Below are 14,026 nucleotides of genomic sequence, written 5' to 3'. Positions count from 1 at the left end.
ATGTGGGCCAACGCACTTTGTGATGTCAGCTCGGATGTCGGCGGCAACGAAAGCTTATCTTTTCTATCGACTCGCAGGATTTTATCTTTTAGCCACGCCGGGCTCATCTGTCACGTTGCTGTCATCGTTGGTCAGCTTGAACTTTTCAACATACACGTGTCGCCGTTATTGTTTCATACCCGAGGAGCTTCTGTTTTGACAATATTGCCGTCTGTACTTGAAACATTTCCAAGTTTTTACATGGTGTCGTCAAAGATAAATGTAGCATAATGTTTTGAGGTCCCGAAAAGGGCACACACGTACAGTGTCGACTTAAATCAACGTTGCGGAATGATTAATACTACTTTTGCTAGCCGCTAAATCAGTCAACGTGAGTCAACCCACTACCGAGGGAAGACATTAGTTTCCGTTTCTGGCCGTGACCTCCCTCGGGCTTGGCTTTATGCCTCTTCTCTTTCTCGGTGACCCCGAATAACCCGGCTTCAAACCCCCCCTTAGATAGAATGAGGTAAGTGGCTCCAGACATGGCCCCGAGGAAAAATGTCAATCATACTGTGGGAATGTGGGTCCAGCCGATCCCCGCAACGGCAACCCGGGCGCTAAATGCATCGGAATCATCCTCTGACTAAGCACAGACTTGAACAATAGTCCTTTCTTTGTCATACCAGCGCGGGTATTTTGGAAAAGCTGAGTCTGCAGCGGCAGGATCCACTTTGGCTCACTCGCCGTCACTCGTCATGTTTACTTACCTGCGATCCCGTGTCATCGCCACGGTAGCCACAGGGAAGACGAGTCAAAGGATGGGGGGGGACTACATTGGGTGGGCAACCTGTTATCGCCGAGCTGTCATCAGATATGTCGGCTCGCTCAAGTCAGGGCAGATTCGGTTACATGGAGTGGAAGGCCCAACGCACAAGTTCAAGTCTAGTGTTTTACCATGCTAATGTTGCTAGCATCAGTGTGTAATGAGAACGAACAGGAAACACATTGATCAAATGTTTTGATTTAATTTCAAAATCATTTGAAAATGTGGACTCAGTCAGACCAAATGCTTTTGTTCTACCTCCATGCTCAACATGAGTGACTTTCCGGAGATGTATGTAACTCGGAGTGACAAGTGGACCTTTAAGGGTCAGATACGCCGCGACACAAGAGAAGCTTAGCTGACTAATTCAACTAATTCTGGTATTTTTATGAGTGGGAACGTTTCGGGTGAATGGAGTGCAGCCGAGACATTCTTCATTTTTGGAATTCTTGCCACCTCGGAGAGGTAATTGTTGAATGAGGTAAATCAACAGTTAGCGTTCCACCCCCCAGGAGGCATACTCGAATGTGCACACAGCTTCCTGACGCCTCGGCACGCCGTGACAGCTGTGTGTGGCACAGAGCGAGTTAAACGTTAATCCCGTCAAGTGGGTGTGCCGTCTCCTCGTCGAGTCCAATACTTTGTGCCATCTTGGCCGGATAGTGTAACTTCATAGCGGTTGTTTCTAAAGTGCTAGCATGCACAGCGGCGTTTGTTATCCAACACGTACGCAGGTGCTACTCGCATTAACTCGCATGTCAGCGCCGCTGAAACTTCGGAAAACGGTTGCACGAAGCAATTACTTTTCCATCTGCGCCGTGTGTGTGTGTGTGGAGGGGAGTGGGGGAGTTTCACCCTCAGGGCTGTACTCTAAAACGGTGAAATCCCAAAACGCGGGAGCACTTTAATTTTGCGCGAGATTGTCTCGTAACTTCAGGATTCATTTCATATTTCCGCCAAACTGGTACAATTGGAATTTAGGGGCAAAACTTCATCTCAGTATTTTTTTTAGGGACCGGTGAACTTGAAACGAGCTTTCCTACTGTCTGTGTGTAGTAGCTGCTCCCTTCTTACACCTATAGATCTGAAAAGCGATGACCTCACTCTTAAGTTAATACTAAACCTCCTCTATATGGCGTTGTCTAATTTTTAAACCTCTCCTAACCCCAACTTTTCCCTACCCTAAATGTTAGCAAAGCGAGATTTGATGACACAATAAACGGCCCGCTCGCGTCTTTGACAAACATGACATCATTTCTTGGTTGAAACGCCGCCATTCTTGCGAGTACTCAGCGTCGTGTTTGGAGACGTGAGCCGAAAAGCAAACACGAGGCACTTCCAGAAAAAGACGGATAGAATGAGAAAGTGATGGAAGGGCTGTCGGGTTTTGTTTCAGGTTGATAAGAGGAAAGTAGTTTGTTGAGCGGCCGCCATTGACATTCATTGGCTTCTTGGTCTCAAGTCTCAAGCGACGTGCTCCAAACCTTCATTGGACGCTATCCAGTAACGTGAGAAGATGGTGTTGTTCCTTCTTATCTCATCTATGTTTTAGCACGTAAACCATCGGTGTCAAACCTGAGGCCCGGGGGCCAGATACGGCCCGCCGCACTATTTTAAAGCATTAAATTGTCTTCACTTTTTTTAATATCTGAATGTTTTTCAGTTATTCATCAGTTTGTCGTGCAGCTAATTCTGTACAAGGTGTTGACACCCCTGACGTAAACCCCCGAGGTGGGAACCTGGGTCCGATAGGCAAATGAAGCCCAATGAGAAACACATGTCCCCCCCAATAGAACGAAAGAACAAACCACCTCGTTCTGATAAGCATGTTGTGTTTCAGATGATGTATGCATACGCAGCGCTTAATCAGCGAGCAGGCCCTCGGAGAACGGAGCTTGTGATATACGCGGTGGTGATGGACTGCTTTCTTGTGAGAAGCGAGCGACCTTACTGTACGCCGTGGAAAACCAGAAAGGGGAAGGGGCCAGATAGTACGGTCATTCCTTTTATTTAAGCCACAAGAATTCGCCTGGCGTGTACCCTACCAAAAACTTTGATGAAAAGATGTGATCTGCAGCTCGGGCAATTGTTCACAGCTTGTCTCTGTCCTCCGGCGTGGTTGCGAGACAAAAAGCAGAGCGGGGAATATCAAAGAATTTGTCTGGACAATAGGTTTACATTAAGGAGACAACCAGAAAAGAACTCTGGGGGTCTGTTTCATTTCCTGGATTTTACACAACCCATGGAAACATAGTGGCTAGGATTCCCAACGATAGATTTGTCATTTAGACTTGAAGTAGCGTTGTCACGTTCTCCAGCCCGGCCGTCCTTTTTTTTAATGCAAATCGGGACAACCCATTGTTTGTTTATATATTTGCGCACCACCATAAACCGAAATGCGGCATCACCGCCGACGCAAGAATGTCAACAAAGCCATCCTCGGGAGACGACGTGGCGTCTTCTCCAGATCTCCTTTCCCACCATCGGCGTGTTGTCGGACATTTCTGAAGCCTTTAACAATGAGGAAAAAGCGGGAAGTACGCGGATAAAGGATATTTTCTAAAGCAACAATAGAGAGGAGATAAAGTGATCTGAGGATGTGTCTGCAGTGTTTCGAGAGTGTGTGTGTGTGTGTGTGATGAATGGCATCTCGCTATGTTCCTGTTAGGTGTGACTCACCATTACGGCCTCGGCAGGCTGCTGCCTTGGCATCGTTCGGTCGCCGCGGCAGCCAAGTTTTGCTGACTCGCCAGTGAGTGTGTGCTGTTAGAATTACAGAAAATAATCCTCCCCCCCCACACCCCCCAAAAAAAGGATATTTGTGTTTCTTTAATGTATAATTCTCCCACTTTTACAAAGGTGATTTTTTTTTTGGGGTAAAGCAACCTTTCATGCCGCTTGACAGAGCTTAACCATCTGTGTGGAGCAGCGGGGGAGACCGGAATCGAGATAAAACCTTCAGCGCCGTCCCCCCAGGGAACAAAGATATCAGAAGATGCCCTTGCCGATGCTTTCTTAATTTAGTCCCAAATACAATTCAAGCCTCCTCTGCACTAATTCGGTACCGTTTGACCTTCAGTGAAGATTGATCTTTATCAAATAAATAAAAGCAATATTTTTTTTTGCCCTGATAGCTTACAGTGGTCGGTCGCCAGAGTTGCGTCGTTCGTTTGTGTAAACAACAATTATACATAATGACATATTTCCCGTGCCAAAAGTGAAGTCCAAGAGCGAAGGCGGCAGCGTGCCCGTCGTTCTATACAAACAAGTGAGTCCATAACCGAAGGGAGATTTCAGCTCCAACAAAAAAAAAACGGCAAAGGCAAACTTTTGTTGTTACAACAACAAAACAAAGCTTGATTTCAGGCCACAATGTTTGCCCAATGCTGAGATTTTTTTTTTTGTGTGTTTGTGCATAAACCTAACATAAGCTCCATTAGTAGCAGATGAATTTTTTTGCCTTCCCTCGGGTGCTATGATGGGGAGGTCTGAAATGCAGCTACAATGTGTAATTACATATTTCCTTATCGTTTGGATGACTTTTTGTAAGGCGTCTCGCTGGCTATAATGATACGTGCGGTCCTTTCACCTTGCTGACTTGTGACACCAAAGGCTTTCGTAGTAAATCACCCGAGCCTGCTAGACTTGGCGGCTCTGGGGAAACTTAATATGTTCGCGGAAAAGGCTTCAAAGTCAATCTTGGAAGACTTTTTTTTTTTTTTTTTTTGCAGACTGTGTGGAGTTATTGTAGCAGTCGATCTATGCTATCCCTCAGGGCAAATTAAAAATAAAAACTGGGGATACCACCCTAGTGACAAGCCGCCGTACCTCTACATGGCCAATGTTTGTGGAGTTGGGGGTCCCTCTCACCTTTGTGACTACCCAGGTCAAGGTCTACTGACCCCAAAACTAACGTGGGGTTAAAGGTCGGCTACCCTGAGGGGGACCTACAGCCGAGACTGCGACGTCGGGCGACCTTCGTATCAGACTTGGTCACATGCTCGTATGGAAAACGCATTTTCAAGATGATTATTTTTTCAAACATGGCTCTTAATTGTCTAATAAGCAACCGGACCTGCAAAACAAGACTTCTTTATTTTGGATGACCTTGAAACACAACAGGGGGACGCTTGTTTGCAAATTCAATTACGAGCGCAATTTGAAAGGAAAACCCGGGGGAAAAAAAAAAAAGGTAGTCTGTTAGTTTGATGGATGGGAAGACCCCTATCGACGTAAAACCATGCATCATGTTGGATTACGTTGCAATCGCACATCTGCAGTTGAGCGGCCGTTTGCTAATCACATTAGGGGCCTTCTAATGTTGTCAATGGGCTCCTTCCAAATTTCGTTTATAACTTGAGAAGCTCTCCCCCCCCCCCCCTTTTTTTTTTTTTGATGTGTAAATAATTCGGTAATTCACTTTGACTTAAAACCAGACCACCGAGGGGATTTTTTTTTTTAAGTTACAGCCATCGGAGGTGAATAAAGACACTATTCATCCACTCACTGGCACGGGCTGCTGTTGGCTTCGGCGGAAAAAAACACAAACTTGGACAGTTTCACGACCTCCAACCTTGCATGAGTGACTTTAAAAAATGTTGGGGCTCGACGTACAAGCCAAAGATAATCCGTCCCGTTTTTGACCTCTTTGCCACGTTGCGTTTGTCCCCGGTACCATCTCCGTCCTTTTGTTTACCTCGGATCATCCCGCGCAACGCCCATGCTTGTTATTCACAGTCCATTGACTCACAATAGAACCTGATTGCAGGCCAAGCGCACAGCTCATGGCCCAAGGCTCACGTGTTCCCGTGTATCTATGTATGCTTTCATTCACGCTCTCCAAATGATCTATTTTCCGTTTATTAAAACGTGTTTAACGGCGCAAAATGTAATCCAGCTGAGAATAGCCGGTCGGCTCGATTAACCTCGTTCGCTCGATCGACCCGACTCTGCATTTATGGACCCGCCGTGAATACTGTCGCTTAAAAAATATTTTTGTAATATTCCCAGAAGCACGCAAATATTTTGTCAAAATCGTATACCGCACGTGCCATCAACCCGATATATATATATATTTTTTTTCCATATTACTCAGCTTTGAAATACATAACGTAAAATTTAACCCAAGTGTCATTTTTGAAATGAAAACGAGGCCAAGGGTGACGGGTTTATCCGGCAATCCTTGAAGCTCATCAGGTCAGTGCCTCCTCTGCGTCACCATGGAAACGGATCAATTATGTATGTAGGCTGCATATTATTGACACTGAGGCAGCGTGTGACCCACGCCGCGGGCGGGCAGGAACTCATGATGAAATCATCGTTCTGAGAACTTGACAGGGAACGGTCCATATATGGACAATGCGCGTTAGCATTCTTTTATTATCTGCCTTTATCCTAATAATGAATATACAGACTGCGATTTGACCTTAATTTGACCCCACCCACCCCACTTGTCCGTCCGTCTGTACGGCCATATGATGCGGGACGCTTTGAGAACAATAGACGGATTGTCTCCTCTTGTCACGTGATTGTGGGATTCAACCATTTGTCAAAATGTGATCACAGATGACAGCAAGTCGAGTTTACCAGGAAATGTCGGGGCGAATCCGGGTTAAATATTTAGTAATGGTGCAATCTGCTTTGAAAACGTTCTTGTGCTCGTCAGAACTTTAAATGAAGCACACGTGTGCGCCTTTTCCACCATGTCTTACAAATTAGCCTTCAGAAGATCCCTGGGAAGATTTTTATGAGATAACCACAATGTATCTTGCTGGGCATAGTTTGGATTTTTTTTTTTTTTGGCACGGTTGGACCTGGGGTTCTCAACCTGAGGTTCCCGGACCTGTACTTGGTCTTTTCAAAATCATATTGGTTCAATTAAAAGCTGCAATAATTGGCACATGTGAGTGTTTATTGGGACTCTTAAAGGTCTCTGGACACTGAACCGATTTATGAATTGCAACCAACGAGTTAGAATTTTTGGCCCTTGTTTTCAGCACACACTAATTTAATTTATACTCGCGGGGTACAATAATAAGCAGCGTGAGGAATGTGCACTAAGCTTGTACACAAGTATAATAAGTGTATATGTAAGCGAATATGTACACAAGATTGAATGTGTGTTTGTGTGTGTTTGTGCTCTTAAGTGCTCGCATACAGAGAGAGGCTGTTCCTGGGCCTCCCCCTTCCAAGCTCCCATCCCTCCCCATTCCTCTACAAGTCCACATGTGTTTTATTAGCGGGCAGGCCCATCGGACTGTAAATTCCGGGGACGAGGAGGGCCGCTCGGTAAAATAAGTCCTCAGTTTTGAAGTCGTTGCAAAACCTCGCTCTGTTTGCGTCACGCCGATTTGTTGTCACCGCGGCGATCCTAACGCCGACCGGAGCGGCGACTTAGACAATAGTATCTGTTTACCGTGGGGTCGGATATCACACGTATCGCAACCACGACGCCCCTGACACGCACAAACGGCGGGTGGGATTAGCGTTGGCGTGCTAATTTTCCCCACTCTCACTTCTTAACGTCAACATGACAATCACAATTAGGGCGTGACATGACTGGGTCATAACCTCAAAACGCTGACCTTTGAACTTCCCAACACACAAGCCTTCTAATGTCGAAAGATACGAATCGTTTGCGGTGTCATCATCTGTACGACATGATGACTGCTAGCTATTCAGCGTGATGTAGCAGGCTGAGAATGTGCACAGTAAAAAAAAGAAAAAAAAGTTTTGCATTGTTCTCCCGTGACGTTAAACCACAGCTGCCATCGCCACTGGTTCGTTTGATTTGCACATGGACTGAAAGAATGACGGGATTCGAATCTGCGGCTCAGATGGATTCTGCTTCATGATGGCAAAATGGACCAATCAGATGGAGCTGTCTGATCTATGCTGATTGTGCGATATACGGGGAGTTAATTGACGACGATGCAAATTTATTTTCCTTATTCTGCGAACATGGCGGACTAGCCGACTTGTTAATTGTCCACACATTGGCTGAGTTTCCTCTCGCGCGCGTCAAAGGGGAATGACTGGATTTCCGCTGACACGCCGGAGGTGTTGCGTGCGCTGCGAACGAGCCTTTTTTCGGTGGCTCATTAGCGGTGACTTGTCGGAGGAAGTCGTGTGCCTCCGGAAAATCTGCCCGGAAAAAATGACATGATGTTGTTTACGCGGGCTTTGCGAGGATGAGCTCGACAGAGGCCTGCTGCTTGTGTCCTGATGAAATGCGGAAAGGCTCGAAGGGAGGAAGATCTCAAAACGAAAATCCCAGATGGCGCGCCATTTTTATTGAAATGTGGAATAGAAAGACCAGGGCCATAAAAAAAAAAAAAAAACACAATACTAACTTGGAAAAACTAAAAAGTCCTCTGAAAGCATAAGGGAGTTTTTTTTTTTTAATAGTTTTGATTTAAAAGGCAGTTATCAGTTCAACGTGAATGTTTTTTTTTACGACGTGGCTGTAAAAGCGAGGAAAGGGATAATATGATGGCTGGTGCATTATGGGTAATGGGGAATTTTATCATAACTCAAAATTAGCTTAACATTTCTTCATGTATATATAGTGTATTTTTTTTTGTCTTGTGACCCATAACATTCCATATGTATATATAAAGTAATAAATTATTGAATTGGACTCTACTGCAATATTTTAGTTTTTTAAAATTTGCTTAACTTCACAACACAGTCGGCCAAGCCTTGTAACCGATGATCAGTCAAGATAATCCTGATTTTTTTTTTCCACAATTGTTCAGACAGGCTTTCCATCGCATCCTTACCATTTTTTTTTTTGGACCTGCGTGATGGTCTGGTATGGCCGGAATGTCACACATCACAAGCGCAGACGTAGCAACCACGCCGGCGACCACACACTCCTGAGTTTACGGTCACTTGACAAGCGGATTATCTGGCTTTGAGGAACACACTTGTGCAGTCCACACACACCATTTTTGTTCCGGGGTGGCAATTGCACCGTAAATTAAGAAAATGTAGAGACACTGTTCAAAAAGGTTTTTCTTTTTACCAAAATATGAAGCAGATGAAAGAGAAAATTTGATATGACAAAACGCAGCTGCGGCTGCTATATTTTTCTTTCATCGGCCTTTGCGTCGAAGAAGTATTTATCCAGCGCCACTTCAAGGCACGAGTAAACAATTTGCGATGCGGCCGCTTCCCCGATTCAAAGCGCTTGGACGAAAGCCGTGTCCACTTGAGCGTTTGTTTTGCTATAACTTGCGACTTTGGAAGTGGGCGGATTGGTTTAATAAAAGCTCCGAAAAGATAATGGCGCAGTTCTCCCAACTCCATAAGCGCCGTTTCATTTAAGAGAGTCATCAATAACTGAAACGATAACAGCCGTCATCTCCAAACATGATCCTGCTGCTCTACAATTTGCATCCATCCTGGCAATAATAGCCCACGGCGAAGCGCTTGGCAGATTTATCACCCGGCAACAAAAACATTTTCAGATTCTTTTTTTTTTTTGTTGCAAATGACTCCATGAGATGCTAACTGTTAGCATGTTAGCGGGCTGTTGTTTTAAGTACTTTTTTTTCCCTGCTTAGTTTGACAGTAACTGTTAACTGTGAGTGGCGTTATACGACTTTAAGCTTTTTTTTTTTTTTACTATCTGCTTAGTGTCCAGGACGCTTGACAGACATGCGAGTCGAAGCCAAACACCTGCGGGAGAATTCGCAACAAGTGGGCTTAAAAGTTGGAGTGGTTGAAGTAGAAACGAGAGAGCGGCGCTTTGCAACTGTATTGAGTGACAGAGAGCGCTCAAACGTTTCAAGGCCGCCATCCTTACGTTTAGGGATCAGGTGACGGGTTGATGGGATGACAGGAAGAAGCCAGAAATGCCGGCGGGACCTTTCAGGATTGGAGCCCAAAATGTTTCAAAATCATCAAGATTGATTTCTTTTCTGTGTCTTATATTGACTGAAACTGCCACTTTTGTTGGCAGCACAGTTATGCCCCCCCCCCCCCCCCCCCCCCCCTCCCTTTTACTACATATATATTATTTTTAATCTGACTCGTACGTTTGTCGGTATGACAGAAAGAAGTCTGGAATAAAACAGATTTGTGCTTTTGGATGGAATACCGTGTGAAGCGCTGCCAGGTTTTTTTTTGTTTTTTTTTTCTTCCTCAGGCCTCACAATTCTCACAGACCTTTCCAGCTCCGTGTGCCTAATATAAACATTTATGTCTTCCCGGATGTTCTTAACGTGAGAATGACAATAGTATGACTTTTATTTCATAGAACAAAAGACACCTTTTGTGATTGATAGCAAAGAGAAAGAAGCGTGTTTAAAAAAAGAAAAAGTTATTGTCTATACAATATTTTGACCATATTCCCCTTTTTATTAGGTTAATGGATGACACTGAGCGAGAGGCGCCTGCCAGTCACACAACCAGAAGAAGCCGGCATATTTGGAGAAAGCCCACAGAAGCACGGTAAGAACATGTCATGTGCTACTTACTCGCCCCCAAAGTCCAACTTAAGTGACCAGAAATGGTTCCCCAGCCACCATTTACCGTCTCCCTTAGCATATTAAATTAATCAGAAAAATCAGATTTTGTGAAAATATAAATGTCAAAGGGTTCGAGACGCTTCCAGGCGGGACGCCACATTCTATTGAGGCTGAGGCGAAACAGGGCTGCCATCTGCACATCAAACCGTCTTTACTTTTCCAAGGCAGGCTTGCATGCGTGCAACCACCACAACAACTAAATGTACCCCCCCCCCCACCCTACAATCCTCAGTACATCCTATATGCCCCCCACTTTCAGTGCAGAAATTGCAGCCATATGTCGCAGGAGAGAGTTCAAACATACACCTTGAGCACCAGCTATTATCCATAATTGGCTTCAAAGTCGAGATGGAACAATCAGTCAGGAAGGGAGAAGCTTGAAACCAAAAGACATAAGACGTTAGAAGGTTGATCTCTCGATGTGATTTTCGCTGCCCGATACACAGTCCGGCCTCTGACTTTTTCGGAAAAGATTGATTGCCTTCCAAGGGTAAATCTGTCCCAGGCTCTATTCCCCGTCCACTTCCCACAACGGCGCAACCTCCCCTGCCCCCCCAAAGCCGCCCTTTGCTGTCTCCCATGCCTCGTCTGGCATCTTTGCCCTTTGAACTCCTTGTTGCTACATACTCGCCGTCACGTCTGGTCGTTTCGCCACCCTCCTCGGCCCCACATTTTGGTGAACGAAAGATGCGCAGGGAAAAGCTTTCCTCTCTTCTCTGGGAATTTGTCAGGCTGCGTAACAAACCGCTTCCATCTGGCTTCAAGCTGCGAAATGAAGAAAACATCTGACAGACAGAAAGGAAGTCCGCGTTTTCCTCCTCGTCCTTAACCTTTAACCGATTAAGGACGATGCACTAAGTCAAGGTGTCAGCACGAAGAAGCCACTGTACTCGAAATGGATGATTTTTTTTTTTGCTCTGTACATTTTCTTCAACGTACAAGAAACACCTCAAGTGTATCTTCAGGATCACCCAAGCTAATGTTGACGTCAAATTCTAATTGCCAAAACGACGCCTGGCTTCCCCGACCTCCTGGTGAACTCGCTCGCCGCGTACCAACGGTGTTTATCTTTGACCCCCAGTGTGGAAACGACCTTCCGTAAATTCTCCGCGGGAAAATTGCAGGGTATGAATTCCGCCGAGCCAGATTGTTGCTATTAGCGTGCCACTCTCTTGATCTGCTGTGAAGGTCTTCTGGCCGAGCTCACTTCCGCGTCTCCCAGAGCCACTAAGTATTTTGGAGAGTGGGTGTCACTTGTCAGATGGGAGATAGATCAGATCAACTTCCCATCGACCTGCATTTTGTCTGAGGCGGCCGCTTTGAGCCTCGGCTCCTCGGATCCCGAGATAAAGCTTTTTGTTTTGGCCTCCTTTGGAAGACCACAGAGTCCAAATAGACTGCGATAGATAGCGCCTGCGATTGTTCTTCAAACTTTTGTTCTATTTATAACACTTAAGACTGTTTATTGCGGATCAAACTACGTTTGAAGATATGATCATAAAAGATGACTACTTCGATGTATTCCAAGCATTTTTATTTACCGTGTGGGTGTCAAAATGTGGGCGGTCCCAGAATTCCACCAGTCCTGGCAGTGAATTCTCACATTACTCAACAATAACATCCATTAGTGACGCAAGCGTGAACCCGATCCAGTTTGTATTGGCCGGCCGCGACGTTCACATGGCCAAAATGAGAAGAAGAAAAAAAAGCCCGAGGCATTAAAGCACTATCACACGCTAATTTAGACCAAATCCTGTCGCCCGGACTTTAGTCTGGGACGTTACTTTGGCTTTAAGGTCATTTAATCCGAGCTGAAGGTGATGGCCTGTGACACTAATGACGAGCCACCCAGTGACACAAGACCACCAAACATCATAACACTTTTTTTGTGGCAAAAATGTGTAATCAGAGTCCCGATTCGGTTTGGCGGGCATCTGACGAAATGTGGAAATGATTTTTTTTTTCTCTCTCTCCCCCTCACCGCACATCCCTGAGGTTGCACTTCATGTTTTTCGCATCGCCAGATGAATTCCACGCCCGAGGACTTGCACAACTCAATCAGCTCCATGTCAAGCAGGCCCCTTGATTCCAAAACTTCATTTTATCAACTACTTTTTTTTCCTCTTGGGTCTATTGTTTCTGCCGGATCTGCGCTTAATCAGTGGATTCTCTTCTGGGGGTGTTTTATGATGAAACCGCTCGCTCGGCGGCGGCTCGGCTCTTGGCCCGCGTGAAAATCAGGACATTGTGTCCGCACACAGACTTTAGATTGATTCAGTGTAAAGCTATTTGAACTCAATCCCAATCGTCTTATTATTAGTTTAGAATTTTCTAAATGATAACTATGACATCATCAGTGACGCCGGTCATCGGAGGATAACAAAGTTGAACTCCTTAGAGGAAAGTGGCGGTTCCATCAATCACCGCGGGGGACAGTTTGGTTTTCCTCCCCGGGGCGCCGCCGACCTCTCGGCGCACAGCTGCTCCCGAAAGAGGCCTGCTTCCCATTTTCATGACCGCAAGATTGAGTCAACGGGGGCAATTAGGTGGCTGCACTGGAGACTCCAAACCAGATTTACCTTCAAGGTACTTGATGGATGTGAGGCAAGGGAGGATGGTGGCAGAAAGCGTGATATGGACGGTTGCCGTGTTTTTTTTTTTTCCCCCTTTGTCAATCGTTGGGCTGCAGTTATCAGGTCAACGTTGGCACATGTTGGCCTCTCACATGTGAGTTACGCAATCCTCAACGGTATTGACCCGGATGAAGGCGAATATTCACACGTGACAAATCGGGGTGGCGTTTAGCGACGTCAGGATTCTCCGTTCTGGCCTCTCAGTTGGTCCTGTTTTTCCTCACTGTCCCCCCCGGTTCCTTTTAGTCGAGGTTCACAGATTGAAAAAAAAGATGTTTTGTTAAAGCTCGGAAGGGAAAGCCGCGTTTGCGCGCCAAGTATCTTTGGTTCCGATAATATCTGCGCGCAAGCATGGTAAATGTCTTTCATAACTTCCTTCTGCTGGTTTTTCAAGACCAGCGCCGAGCGTGGAACTGGGTCAATATTTATCCACGGTCGGGCCGGGATGGGAACTTTTTCTCGGTTCGGAACTCGGAAGCGAATTTAAAGTTCGCTCTTTTTCGAAAAAGCTTGAATTGTTGTTTGGATTGATTATTCATTGCAAAGTAACACTGATGAGTCAGCATTGTGGAATTGTGGCCCATCGTGAATTCACCATCTCATCCAGATTAACCATTCCGGGCCGGGGCCTGGTGGCACGTGAATGTAAAAAGTACATCGCAGACAGATTGGCGCTTTGATGTTTGTTGCAAGTCGAGGAAAAAGTCGAGACATCTGGAAGCAATGTTCACCAAAATGGTGTAATGAGATTGTGGAGAGCCTCTCGATGCTCCATTATTTCCCGCCTTCACGCCACCTGGGGCGAGCAAACTATTGAGCCAGCATTTGTCAGAACATAAAAAAAAGAAAAAAAGCAGCCATTTCATCTGCCAAGATTCTCGTTTGACTCCTCCGAGCAAAAAGACTTAAGAGCTTAATTTAGACTTCCAGGTCGGAAGACTTTTTATTCTGTCCTCTTTCTTGTGATATTTTGGTATCAATGTCAGTCGAAATTAAAGTCTACTCGTGATTTAACGCGGCAGTTTATCTTAGCCGCCGACAGAACCCAAAACATC

This window comes from Syngnathus scovelli, chromosome 22 (genome assembly GCF_024217435.2).
Source record: "Syngnathus scovelli strain Florida chromosome 22, RoL_Ssco_1.2, whole genome shotgun sequence".
NCBI classification, from domain to species: Eukaryota; Metazoa; Chordata; class Actinopteri; order Syngnathiformes; family Syngnathidae; genus Syngnathus; species Syngnathus scovelli.
Note: the sequence above shows the minus strand (reverse complement) of the source record.